The following is a 13,875-nucleotide window of genomic DNA, read 5'->3' as shown; positions in this document are numbered from 1 at the left end:
TTGTGCCACCTTCTTGGCTTGAGTGTTTTTCAAGGAACAGTAACAAAGACTTTAAGGCAGAGAAAGTGGTTGAGAGTCACAAAGTATTCTCGCAGCTGAAACCCTACTCTCGAGATAAGAGAGACCTTGCCTAAAATACAGTGAAAAGCAGCCTTGGGACAAAGAATTAATGTGAAGAGGTGCAACCAACACGTCTTCTGAAAGCCCTACACCATTGCCACATTGTTCTGAGTATTTATAAAAAGTTTTCCAGGAGTACAGACTTTTCAAGGAAAACTAAATGTTCACTTTATAATGGGGGTTCCATGAAGAATTATTAAGGAATTAAGAATGCTTTTTCTTAAACAAGACTTCCTCCATTTAAAATCTTATGTTAAAATGAAGAGAAGTACATATGTTTTGATGCTTTAGGAACTGATGATTAAATAATTAAAAAATTTAGTCATATAATAATAAAGGCATACAAATTTGATTAAAAGAAAAAGATAGAGAGAAATAGCTTTTTAAAAAACTTTCTACCCACAGAAATGTCAGACAAATGGAGCAATAAATTTTACCTGGATACTTTAAAAATACTTAATATCACTGTTCACATGTCAATTCAACAAGGTGTCCTGAAGAATAACAAATATGTAGGATATGATCCCTTACATGGATAAAAAAGTAACATTGGTCATGTTAAAGCATGAAAGAAAGGACTGCCAGAGAAAATACAGGACACCAAATATTGTGTGGGACATATTAAAAGTTTTTTTGCTGTTTCTCTGAAATTCAAATGTAACTGGCATTCTGTATTTTTATTTGCTAAGTCTGGCAACCCTAAAAGAGTACATCTAAATTCAAAAGAAAATTAGTAAAACCTTAAATTTTTTAAACATTTGAAGAAAATATTCAACTAGACTCCCTCCCAAGGTGCTATGGACTAAATTGTGTCCCCTGCCCCCAAATTCATATGCTTAAGCCCTAACCCCCAATAAGACTGTATTTGAAGATAAGATTTTTAGGAAATAATAAGGTTAAATGAGGTCATAAGGGTGGGATCCTAATCCGATTGAATTGGTGACGGAAGGAGGAGGAGAGGGAAGAGAGGGAAATCTCTTTCTTCAAGCACAGTACTGAGGGAGAGCCATGTGAACACTGAATAAGAGGGGACCACCTACAAGACAGAAAGAAATCACTCACCAGAACCTGACCATGCTGGCACCCTGATCTCAGACTTCCAGCCTCCAGACTGAGAAAATAAATTTCTGTTGTTTAAGCCACCCAGTCTATGGTATTTTGTTATGACAGCCAACCTGACTAACACATAAGACCCATTGCACTTCCTCTCAGTCATCCCACTTGTAATTACAATAATTTCAGAATTTTCTTTCCTGGCAGATCAAAATCTCCATGATGGCAGAAAGGGCAGAGAGTGGCCTAGCTTGCCTTTTGCTGTATGCTTAGCTTATTGTGCATTACCTTTGGCTTGTAATAAGGACTAAGTAAATATCTGTTGACTAAATGAATACTGAATGAATTAAGTGACTAGAAAGGTAGACCAAAAACTATTTGCTACAGTGTTGTTCACTACAGTGTTATTCATAATAACAACAAAACATTAAGAAAAATCTAAATGTCCAAAAATTGAGGAACATTTAAATAAATTAATTAAACTAATAATAGTACAATCACATGACAATATATCATGTAGTCAAGGAATTCCCTGGCAATCCTGTGGTTAGGGCTTTGTGCTTCCATTGTAGGGGTCATGGGTTCGATCCCTGGTTGGGGAACTAATATCCCGCATGCCACGCAGCATGGGAAAAAAAGGGGTCTTACAAATATTATTTTTAATGTCATGATAAAATTCACAAAACATTACGTTATATAAAAATAGGATATATATGTATACGTATACATACACACACAAAGAGGGGAATGTTTGGAAGTGAGTGCAATTGTTAATAGTGGTTGTCTTCAGGTAGCAGGATTTGATTATTTTTCCATTATGTTTTTCTTTACTTTTCAAATTTGCTGCAAGAATCATGGATGCTTTTTAATCATAAAGAAAATTAGCAGTCACTTGGCATAAATTGTACGGATTAAAAAGATAATCTTTGCAAAATTTTTATAGCAAGGAAAACAAAGCTGAGTTTGTTAAAGTTGTTATTAGTGCAGCACTCAGAAAAAAACATTCAAAACCCACTGGGGAAACACCTCAGTGTTGAGATTAAACTAAGTAACACTATGAAGAAAGCCTTGAGTGTACAGAGTAATTTCCTTGTCTGAAGCCCCACTACTCCCAAAGTCTTTTTGTCAGTATCACACATACACATTAGGGACTAATTTTTCCTTGGCTTTACCTGGGTGGCTTTATCACTACCCCTTCACTCTTCCATCAAGCAATTCTCTCCTACTTTATTGTTTTTCAAAAGAATAATTTATAGATTTTGTGACTTGAGGAGGACTTGTCCAAGGATTAAATCCTAACCCTACAACTTAGAGAATTTCCAATTTTACTTTCAGAATGTTAATTGGAGAGACTCAAAAGATAAGAGAACTACTGATGAACTTCTGTCATATCAAAAATATTATTTGGAGGATATTGTTTTATAAGAGTCTTAGAGTTGTATTTGTATTTACTGGAATGTAGGATTCATAAATATGAAAAAAATATTTTTGCAATGGAAATAACTTGTACCTTAGCCTTGTATGTATTTTGTTTCATTTTTTGTTTTATTTTTGTTTTTTATGTTATTGTTTTGTAGACAATAGGTTTGTAGGTTTTACTGTCTTTCAGCCCCCAAAAGATAAAGTGCTACACACATACATTACATCCTTACCTCATTCATTATTTTATTGCTTTATTATTATTGGTGAGAGTTCAAATCAACAAGTAATCATTGAATACCTACTATCTGAAAGGCACTGTCCTAGGTTTGGGAGGTACAAAGATAAATGGAGATGAACCTCTCTAACTGATCTGGAAAGATCTTTGCCCTAGTGAGGGACACAGTCATGTAAACAGATCATGCCAGTATATGAAGGACTAAGATAAAGCCACGTAGCAGGGACCTGGGGCAGAAAGGAAAGACCTTGTAGTGGATGCCACTGTTTTGCCCTGTCAAGATTCCCTTCTTCAGCCTAGTAGAGAAAGAGCTGTTACAGTAGGAAAAAAAACAAGTGAATATCCCTGAAATTTCCAAGATAATACATCAAAAACAATATCACATCCCAGAGGGAAAGGCAGAGATTGGTACCACCCTCAGAGACTTAGAGGGTGAATGAATCATGGTCTCCATCAACTCCATTGAATTCACCAGTCATGAAATGATTGTGGACACAATGACTTGGCCAGTTGATGTCGATCAACTAAACACCACCCCACTGGCTAACCAGGTCTTGGAAAATATGTTCCTGGATGGAGAGAATTTCACGTGAGAAGCAACTGGCTACGAGTGGCGCAAGGAATAGAGTATCGTAGATGCTGTTGGTTCCCTGCCAAGATCCCCTTTTTCCAGGCCAGTGCGCTGATCCTGCAGCTACTGTGAGTTTGTCTGCTAAAGGCTCACAGCTGCTTTCTTACCTAGAAAATTACCCTTGACCAAATGGGAATTACCTCTCCTGATGGACACTTAGGTTCCTCCCCCACAGGAGCAACCTGTAGTCAATGACTGATTGACTTTGTGTACCCAAGTCCAAGGCTGACCCAAGAACATGGTGCAATGCTCCAGAGCTCTCCACGGATCAGGCTGAAGCTGGCTCCCACTAAGACTATGTTCTTGTTTAGCTCTTTCCCTACCCTACCCTGCTTCCCTCACTCCCTTTCTCCTGAGAAGAATCCTTCAATAAATCATATGCACAAAAATTCTTGTCTCTGGTTCTGCTGCTACGGAACATAACCCAAGATAGAACATTGTCTAGTTCTGGTGGCCAAGAACTTTTTAGAGGAGACAATGGCTGATATGAGACTTGAAGTATTAAAGAGTAAAAAGTCAGAAAAGGACATTAGTTAACGTCTTGGTTTTAATATTCTTGTGCTTAAGCTTCTTACACTGAGAAAGAGACTTTTCAAAGATGATCAAGTTCAAACCGGTATTTGTAATGGTAATCTGGAATTTATTTTTCAGTTAATTGTAGTAAAACTGATTTTGTAGAGTCATCTTTCAGCATGAAAAGAAAAATCGTTCCTTCTTTTTGTCTTTTTTCTGTCCCCTACCCTTTCAGAGCTTACCCTCTGGGTCATATCTGAGTCTCACTCTATGTGTCTGGAAAGATGAGAGCAGGATATGCTTCTTAGCAGAGAAGTGAGAAAACCGGTGGCTTTCTGAAAGCGAGGATGATAGGGGTAGTTTTTCCAAATACAGGCAACAAGTGGATGCACTGTCTGTAGAGAATTTAAAGCAGTGACAAAAACCTAAAAGTTAGCGTGCTTTTTATTATCACCATATGCTAGCAATCCTAAAAAATGGTTGTATTAATGTTCACTCTCCTAACCCCCATATGTCACTGAAAAGAATCCCAATATATCCCTTTTGAGAAACCCTGGATAACCAGCTCTTCTGCAAAGCTTGGGGTCACAGCAGCTTCCGTCACCACTTTAGGAGTGGTTGGAAGCAGGGGTTTAGAACAGCTTGTCCTAAAATAAGCTTACGAGTTTCCATCCCTGAGTGTCCCCAGGAAAGCCTGGGCAGCTAGTTATGCTCAAACTGTTACTTTTGTGTGGGGCTGAGGCAGGGGTGGCGGGTGGCTTAGGCCAGCACACAATGAATTTGCCTTATTATGAGTTTGTATGTTTTATCTAGAGTGAAAATGCTTTGGGGAAGGTAGAAGGAAAAGAATGAAAAGGGAGGACAAAAATCAAACACTTTCTACAAGTCAGGAGTTTGACTTCTGTGGGCTCTGAGAGAAGAGTTGATCTCTTAACCTGTGCTGGCAAAGATTTAAAGTCACTGTTCTGCCAGGGAAAGTCAAAAGACCAACTGTTCGTTCCTAGAGATTTGGAGGTAGTAAGTAACTTTCTTATATTTTGTCAGTAAAAAAAGATAATTAAGGTTCTAAACAACTACAGACATCCTCCTATTCAGCGACCTTAAAAAACAAATCAATGAGTTTTAAAACTTTGCAACTTACTTGAGGAATGAACATTCTCTCATCTGCATTACTCATCAGAATGGGATAGAAAATACAGAATGAACAAATGCATTACTTTTCAAACCTTGAATTTTATTATGCTCTAATTTGGTACAGTACTGTAATTAATCAAGAGACCTTGAAATAATATAGATTATATTTTATGTTTTGGGTAAATTTTTCATACGTGAAATTTTCTTTGGGAGCCTAGGAATAAGAACAAAGGAAAATGAAAAAGTTGTTTGGCAGAACTTAGTATTCTTTTATTGAAGTATAGTTGATTTACAATATTATATTGTTTTAGATGTATAGCATAGTGATTCACTATTTTTACAGATTATACTCCATTAAAAGTTATTACAAGATAATGGCTGTAATTTCTTGTGCTATGCAATATATCCTTGTTCTTTATCTATTTTATACACAGTAGTTTGTATCTCTTATTCCCATACCCCTAAATTGCCCCTCCTCCCTTCTTTCTCCCCTCTTGTAACTACTAGTTTGTTTTCTATATCTTTGAGCCTATTTCTGTTTGTATATATATTCATTTGTATTATTTTTTGGATTCCATATGTGATATCATACAGTATCTGTCTTCCTCTGTCTGACTTATTTCATTAAGCATAATATTCTCTAGCTCCATCCACATTGCTGCAAATGGCAGAATTTCATTCTTTTTTTTATAGCTGAGTAATATTTCCTTGTATATACATATACACTTAGGTTGCTTCCATATATCATGGCTAGTATATATAGTGCTGCTATGAACTTTGGAGTATATGTATTTTTGAATTAGTGTTTTCCTTTTTTCTGGATATATACCCAGAGTGGAATTGCTGGATCATATGGTAGTTCTATGTTTAGCTTTTTAAGGAAACTTCATACTGTTTTTCATAGTGCCTGCACCAATTTACATTCCCACCAAGAGTGCATAAGGGTTCCATTTTGTCCACATCCTCACCATTTTTTATTTGTAGACTTTTTGATGATAGCTCTTCTGACAGGTGTGAGGTGATATCTCATTATTCTTTTGATTTGCATTTCTCTAATAATTAGCAATATTGAGCATCTTTTCATGTGTCTGTTACCCATCTGTATGTCTTTGGAAAAATGTCTTTTCAGGTCTTCTGTACATTTTTTGATTGGGTTGTTCTTTTTGATATTGAGTTGTATGAGCTGTTTATGCAGTTTGGATATGAACCCCTTGTTGGCCATATCATTTGCAAATATTTTCTCCCATTTTGTAAATTGTATTTTCACTTTGTCAGTGGTTTCCTTTGTGGTGCAAAAGTTTAATTAGGTCCCCTTTGTTTATTTTTGCTTTTATTTCTCTTGCCTTAGGAGACAGATCCAAAAAAATATTGCTACGATTTACATCAGAGTGTTCTGCCTATGTTCTCTTCTAGGAGTTTTATTCTTTCAGGTCTTACATTTAGGTCTTTAATCCATTTCAAGTTTATTTTTGTATATGATCTGAGTAAATGTTCTAATCTCATTGCTTTACGTGTAGCTATCCAGTTTTTCCAGAACACTTTCTTGAAGAGACTGCCATTTCTCCATTGTATAGTCTTGCCTCCTTTGTCGTATATTAATAGACCACAGGTGCATGAGTTTATTTCTGGGCTCTATTCTGTTCCATGGATCCATGTGTCTGTTTTTATGCCAATACCATGTTGTTTTTATTACTGTAGCTTTGTAGTATATTCTAAGGTCTAGGAGCATGATACCTCCAGCTTTGTTCTTTTTTCTCAAGATTACTTTGGCAATTTGGGGTCTTTTGTAGTTCCATATGAATTTTAGGATTATTTGTTCTAGTTCTGTGAAAAATGCCCTGTGTATTTTGATAGGAATTGCATTAAATCTGTAGATTGCTTTGGGTAGTATCGCTATTTTAACAATATTAATTCTTTAAATCTAAGAGCACGGGATATCTTTCCATTTCTTTGAATCATCTTCAATTTCCTTCATCAATGTTTTATAGTTTTCAGAGTATAGGTCTTTCACCTCCTTGGTTAAGTTTATTCCTAGGTATTTTATTCTTTTTGATGTGATTTTAAACAGGATTGTTCTTTTATTTTCTATTTTTCATAGTTCATGATTGGTGTATACAAAAGCAACAGACTTCTGTATATTAATCTTGTATCCTGCAACTTTGCTGAATTCGTTTGTTAGTAGTTTTGGGGTGGAGACTTCAGGGTTTTCTAAAGTATCATGTCATCTGCAAACAGTGACAGTTTTCTTCTTCCCTTCCAATTTGGATGCCTTTTATTTCTTTTTCTTGTCTGATTGCTGTGGCTAGGACTTCCAATACTATGTTGAATAAAAGTGGTGAGAGGGGCATTCTTGTCTTGTTCCTGAATTTAGAGGAAAGGCTTTTAGCTTTTCACCATTGCATATGATATTATCTGTGGGTTTGTCATAAATGGTCTTTATTATGTTGAGATATGTTCCCTCTATGCCCACTTTGATGAGAGTTATTGTCATAAATAAATATTGAATTTTGTCAAAATCTTTCTCAAGATCTACTGAGATGATCATATGATTTTTTAAACTTCCTTTTGTTAATGTGATGTATCATATTGATAGATTTGCAAATGTTGAACCATCCTTGTGTTCCTGGAATAACTCCAACTTGATCATGATGTATGATCCTTTTAATATATTGTTGGATTGGGTTTGCTAATATTTTCTTGAGGATTTTTGCATCTATATTCAACAAAGATATTGGCCTATAATTTTCTTTTTCTGTAGTGTCTTTGTCTGGTTTTGGTATCAGGGTAATAGTGGCCTTGTAGAATGAATTTGGGAGTGTTTCTGTCCTATTCAATTTTTTGGAATAGTTTGAGAAGGATAGGTGTTAGCTCTTCTTTATATGTTTGGTAGAATTCCCCTGTCAAGCCATCCAGTCCTGAACTTCTGTTTGCTGGGAATTTTTTTTTATTACAAATTTAATTTCATTGCTAGTCATCAGTCTGTTCAAATTGTCTGTTTCTTCTTGATTCAGTCTTGGCAGGTTGTATGTTTCTAGAAGTTTGTCCATTTCTTCTAGGTTGTCAAATTTGTTGGCATATACCTGTTACTGATATTCTCTTACCATTTTTTGTATCTCTGTGGTATCAGTTGTTATTTCTCCTCTTTCATTTCTTATTTTGTTTAGTTGGCTCCTCTCCCTTCTTGGTGAGCCTGGCTAAAGGTTTATCAATTTTGTTTATCTTTTCAAAAAAGCAGCTCTTTGTTTCATTGATCTTTTCCTTTTTTTTTGCTCTATTTTATTTATTTCTTCTCTGATCTTTATCATTTCTTTCCTTCTGCTGACTTTGGGCTTTATTTGTTCTTCTTTTTCTAATTCCTTTAGGTGGTAGGTTAGGTTGTTTATTTGGAATTTTTCTTGTTTCTTGAGGAAGGCCTGTATTACTATAAATTTCCCTCTTAGAACTGCTTTTGCTTTATTCTATAGATTTTGGAGTGTAGTGCTTCCATTTTTATTTGCATCGAGGTATTTTTTGATTTCTTCCTTGATTTCTTCATTGGCCAATTGGTTTTTAAGTAGCATGTTGTTTAGTCTCCATGTGTTTGTGTTTTTCTCACCTTTCTTTCTGTAATTGATTTCTAGTTTCATACTATTTTGGTCAGAAAAAAAGTTTGATATAATTTCTATCCTCTTAAATTTCTTGAGACTTTCTTTCAGTTTTTGTGTATCTATTGTATGTTTTTGATTTGTGGTTACCATGGGGTTCATATATGTTGACCTATAATTATATCTACTTGTTTTAAACTGGTAATCACTTAAGATCAAACACATTCTAAAAGATCTACATTTTTTACTCCCCTCCCCCACATTTTTTGTTTTTGATTTCATATTTTACATCCTCATGCTTATTCTTTGTTTATTGTAGTTGCAGTTCTTTTACAATTGTTTTTCTATTAATCTATGTGCTGGCTTATTTAAGTGGTTGATCCTCAGTCCTTACTACGTATTTGCCTTTCCTAGGGGGATTTTGCCTTTCCTAGTGGGACTTTTCCTTTCCTATAGATTCTTACTTCTTTTTCACTTAGAGAAAGACCCTTCAACATTTCTTTTAGAGTAGGTTTAGTATTGATGAACTTTTTAGTTTTTGCTTGAGAAGTCCTGTAGTGTCTCCTATTCGAAATGATAATCTTTCTGGGTAGTGTATCCTAGGTTGTAGGTTTCTCCCTTTCAGCACTTTGAATATATCATGCCACTCCCTTCTGGCCTGCAAAGTTTCTGCAGAGAAATCAGCTGATAACTTTATGAGGATTCCTTCATATATGATTCTTTGTTTTTCTCTTGCTGCCTTTAGAATTCTCTCTTTATCTTTAAATATTGCCATTTTAATTATGATATTTCTTGGTGTGGGTTTATCTTGGGCTTATCTTATTTGGGACCTTCTGTGCTTCCTGTATCAGAACATCTATTTCCTTTATCAAGTTTGGGAAGTTTTCAGCTATAATTTCCTCAAATATATTTCAATCCCCTTCTAGCTCTCTCCTCCTTCTGAGACCCCATAATGTAAATGTTGGTATGCTTAATATTATCCCAGAGATCTCTTAAATTGCTTTTATTTTTTTTTAATTTGTTTTTCCTTCTGCTGCTCTGATTAGGTGATTTCTACTGTTCTATCTTCCAGATCACTTATGCATTCTTCTGTATCACTTTATCTGCTATAATTCCTTCTAGTGTGTTCTTTATTTCAACTATTGATTTACTCATTTCTGATGTGTCCTTTTTTATATTTTCTAGTTTCTTGTTAAAATGTTCACTGCTTACATCAATTCTTTTCCTTTATTCAATTAACATTTTTATTACCAATGTTTTAAATTCTTTATCTGGTAAGTTGTTTATTTCTGTTTCATTATTTTTTCAGGGGTTTTCTCTTGCTCTTTCAGTTGAGAATAGCTCCTTTCCCTTTTTATTTTCCCTAACTTTCTCTGCTTCTATGAATATAGGTCAAGCAGTTACTTATTATCATCTTGAAGGGGTGTTCTTATGTGGGGAGCATCCTTACACAGACTGTGTCTGTACAATGCCTTTGATGGGAGAGCTGGATTTGACATGGATGCAAGTCACGTCTTTCCTCAGGGTGTGCTGGCCGCTATCACCTTGGTAGGTTGAGTAAGTGCTAACAATGGCTGCCATTGCCCCACCCAGGCTCCACCTCAGAACTAGGTCAACTTTGTGTCCCATGGTCGAGTCTTTTCTTTGGTCATGAGTGCCCCAGATCCAGTGTCACACTGTGGCATGGAGTGAGCAGGGCTGGAGTGTTTGCTCAGCTCAGGATGGGGCACACGGCAAGGCTGTGGCAGGAAACCTGGCAGTAGGTGTCTCTCTACCCTGCCTCGGGGGCAAGTCCCGTTTGTCTCTCACTATCCCCAGCCTCAGCAGCTCCCGCCCTGTTGTGGAACCTCTCCACAGAGCAGGCTGGGCCCCCGTGGTCTCTCTACATGTGAGGGGGTGGTGGTGAGCTGTGGTGAAGCAGCAGCTGACAAAGATCTGGGTGGCTTCTGGGACACTGCTTGAGTAGGCTTTTATCATGTAGCATAATGCCCTGGAAATCCATCAAGCTGTTGGGGTATCAATAGTTCCGGTTTCTGTTGTTTTTTTTTTTAATCACTGAGTAGTCCACTGTATGGATGTCTGAGTCCCTTCTGGCTGCTATAACAGCAATCCATAGATTAGAGTCTTATAAACAACAAAAATTTGTTTCTCATAGGAACTCTCAGTTACTGGATCCTCACTCTTGCCCTAACCTTAATGAAGATACACCTCAGTGCTCTTCTGGTCGCTGAAGAAGCATTGTTGTTCCCTATCCTTGTTCATCTTTTAGTTTATGGATGAAACAGAGAGAACCCAGAAGCAGATCGAAGTGTAGGGGTCTAGTATAGAACCAAAGGCAATTCACAGCCCCAGGCTACAGGGGAAGAGATAAACTTTAGGCAGGGAACTAAAACTAGAGATCTGAGAAATAGAGAAGGAGGTAACCTTAGAGGGCAGTGGAGAGAATGGATTAATGAAGTGAGCGCTGAGATACTAGTAGGTCAGTGCACAGCTTGGGACTAGTCTCACAAAGGTAAAGTTCCTTACTAGAGACTTTCTGGAGACAGATGTTGAGGGATAGAAATGGTTGGAGCAAAAGTTGCTTTCTTCAGAGCAATCCAGATGCTAATTTCTTCTCATAGAACTTCCCAGAACTAGAGTTTTCCTTTCCTAGTACACAACTCAGAAAAAAATTTCCTGAAATGATGTCCAAAATGGGGTTTTGTTTTCATATACCTTATGCCAAAATTTCTCTAAAATCCTCAAATTTCATCTCAATGCGTCTCCACCCTTATCATTAGGGCATAAGGGGACACCAAGCATTATACCTTATATATGTATATTTTCACTACCAGCATCATATTTAAAACAGAGTTCAATCTAAGTATTCAAAGAGCAGGTTTTCAGTCCAAATGTGATTTAGGAAAAGGGAATATGGACACAGAGAAGTGAAAGAGACACACTAGGCCAAGATGAAAACTAATAACATTATTTTAGTGTGCTTGTTACCCAGTCATAATAAGAAAAATAACAATAGTTTTGAGGATCAACAGAGTTTTTTTTTTTTTCCAAAATGGTGCCAGGATATGGTATAAGGAGTTAGACTGGGACTTTTATGAAACTAGGTAGGAATTCTTGTTTTATCATTTAGTAGTTCCATTACCCTGGAAAAATGACATAGCCCTCAGCTTCAACAAAATGGAAGCAATCATAATAATTATCTCGTAAAGCCATTATTGGGATGAAATCAGATAGTGCATGTAAGGTGCTTAGCATGATGTCTGCCATAAACTTGGCACACATTGCAGGTCACCTTTCTTTGTTTTTCCCTCTAACCTGTGGTACCATCACTTCTGTTGGGCCTTTTCTACTCAGTCTGCTGTCCTTCGTACATGCTGCCAGCCAGGTGCCCTCTACTCTTCTTCTGGGCTCCCTATTCTCTTGTATAAAACACCAGTTACTATAATCACCATGTGTTTTGTAATTGGGCACTGTTTCTATTAATTAAAATAACGTATTTACATAAAATGCCTAGTGAAATAATGGATCAAGTTCATCACTATCTCTTCGACTCTTGGTGTTTCCTCACTTGTCCACTAGGTTTACCAGTGAACAGTTGATTCAAATTTACTTTATTGGACTCAACGTTCATGTTTATATTACAGTGTTTATCTTTATTCCCAATTATTCTAACCCACAGAAAGAAAGCAAGGCCCTTAAGAAAATGGAGCATGAAGTTTCAATTTTCACATGAGTCACACTTGTGAATAGTGCGTTCTTTTGTCTTGGGCTCAGCGCATGCTGCAAATCAAAAAAGGATGGGAATAGTTTTGTGCATGTAAACAGCTGGAGTACAGTGTTAAGTTGATAGTATGGAAGAATCTGAAGCTTTTTTTTTTTAAGTCTGTGTAGGGAATAAAACTAGGAAGAATCATTTTACACCCATGGGAAGGATTTACTGGTTTATAAATATGATAAACCTTTCTTAATACTTGTGCTTTGAACTTGCTGAGTGCCTTTCAGCAGTGGAATCCAAAGCACTTCACTGACAGTAAACCCCAGGACCCTTGGGATGGTGGAATTATTTCCATTTCACAGTCAGGGAAATAGATGCAAGGAGTGCTTTGCTGGAGAGCACAGAATAAGTCCCAGTCAGGCTTATATATCAAGGACTCAGACCAAAGCTAACCTCTAGGCTACTCCTGCCCTCACACATTTATTTTGTGAAAGAAAAACAATGATTTTAAATGTATATGAGTTAAGCATAAAGATACATTCTTTTCCACCTGTTTTAACACTTTTTTGAAGTTTTTACATTGGCAGGATTTTCAGATAATCAGCTCTGAGTGTCTTTTGTTTAAAGTGTCTCGTGTAGGGGATGAGAGAGATCGGATAATCAAGGATCTTTTCACTGCTTAGACACTAGTTCGTGTTCAGCCTAGTTGGGTGGTGATCCATAGGGAGAGAAGTAAATATAGTGACCATCTTAACCTGGCCTTGACTGGGGAGAGTGGTTCCAAAATGAAAAAATAGCAGAATTTCGTTCAGGTTGTTCAAATTTTATGCAAGAGAATTCCGTGAATACCTATGAACATTGGCAGAAAATTACAGAAGGGAAAAATTTTAGAAACAATGGTCTATGTTTAGAAATAATGTTCCAGGACTTCCCTGGTGGCGCAGTGGTTAAGAACCCGCCTGCCAATGCAGGGGACACAAGTTCGAGCACTGGTCCGGGAAGATCCCACATGCCGCAGAGCAACTTAGCCCGTGCAGCACAACTACTGAGCCTGCGCTCTAGAGCCCGCAAGCCACAACTACTGAGCCCACGCACCGCAACTACTGAAGCCTGCGCGCCTAGAGCCCGTGCTCCGCAACAAGAGAAGCCACCGCAATGAGAAGCCCGCGCACCGCAACGAAGAGTAGCCCCCGCTCGCCACAACTAGAGAAAGCCCACGCACAGCAACGAAGACCCAATACAGCCAAAAATAAATAAATAAATAAAATTTTTTTAAAAAAGAAAAGAAATAACGTTCCTTTCAGAAAAACAAACAAAAAATGTAAGGCAAGTCCACTGGAAGAAGAGGTAAGAGAGGAAGGTAGAGACTGAGAAATGAAAACTGGCATCATTAAGGCTAATAATACCAATGCTAATTTGCAAACAGATTTCAGGAGAGGTATGTAACCTTTCTGGACCAGGAAGATCA

The sequence above is a fragment of the Balaenoptera physalus genome (assembly GCF_965194825.1).
Source record: "Balaenoptera physalus genome assembly, chromosome: 9".
Taxonomy (NCBI): domain Eukaryota; kingdom Metazoa; phylum Chordata; class Mammalia; order Artiodactyla; family Balaenopteridae; genus Balaenoptera; species Balaenoptera physalus.
This window is presented reverse-complemented; position numbering follows the sequence as displayed.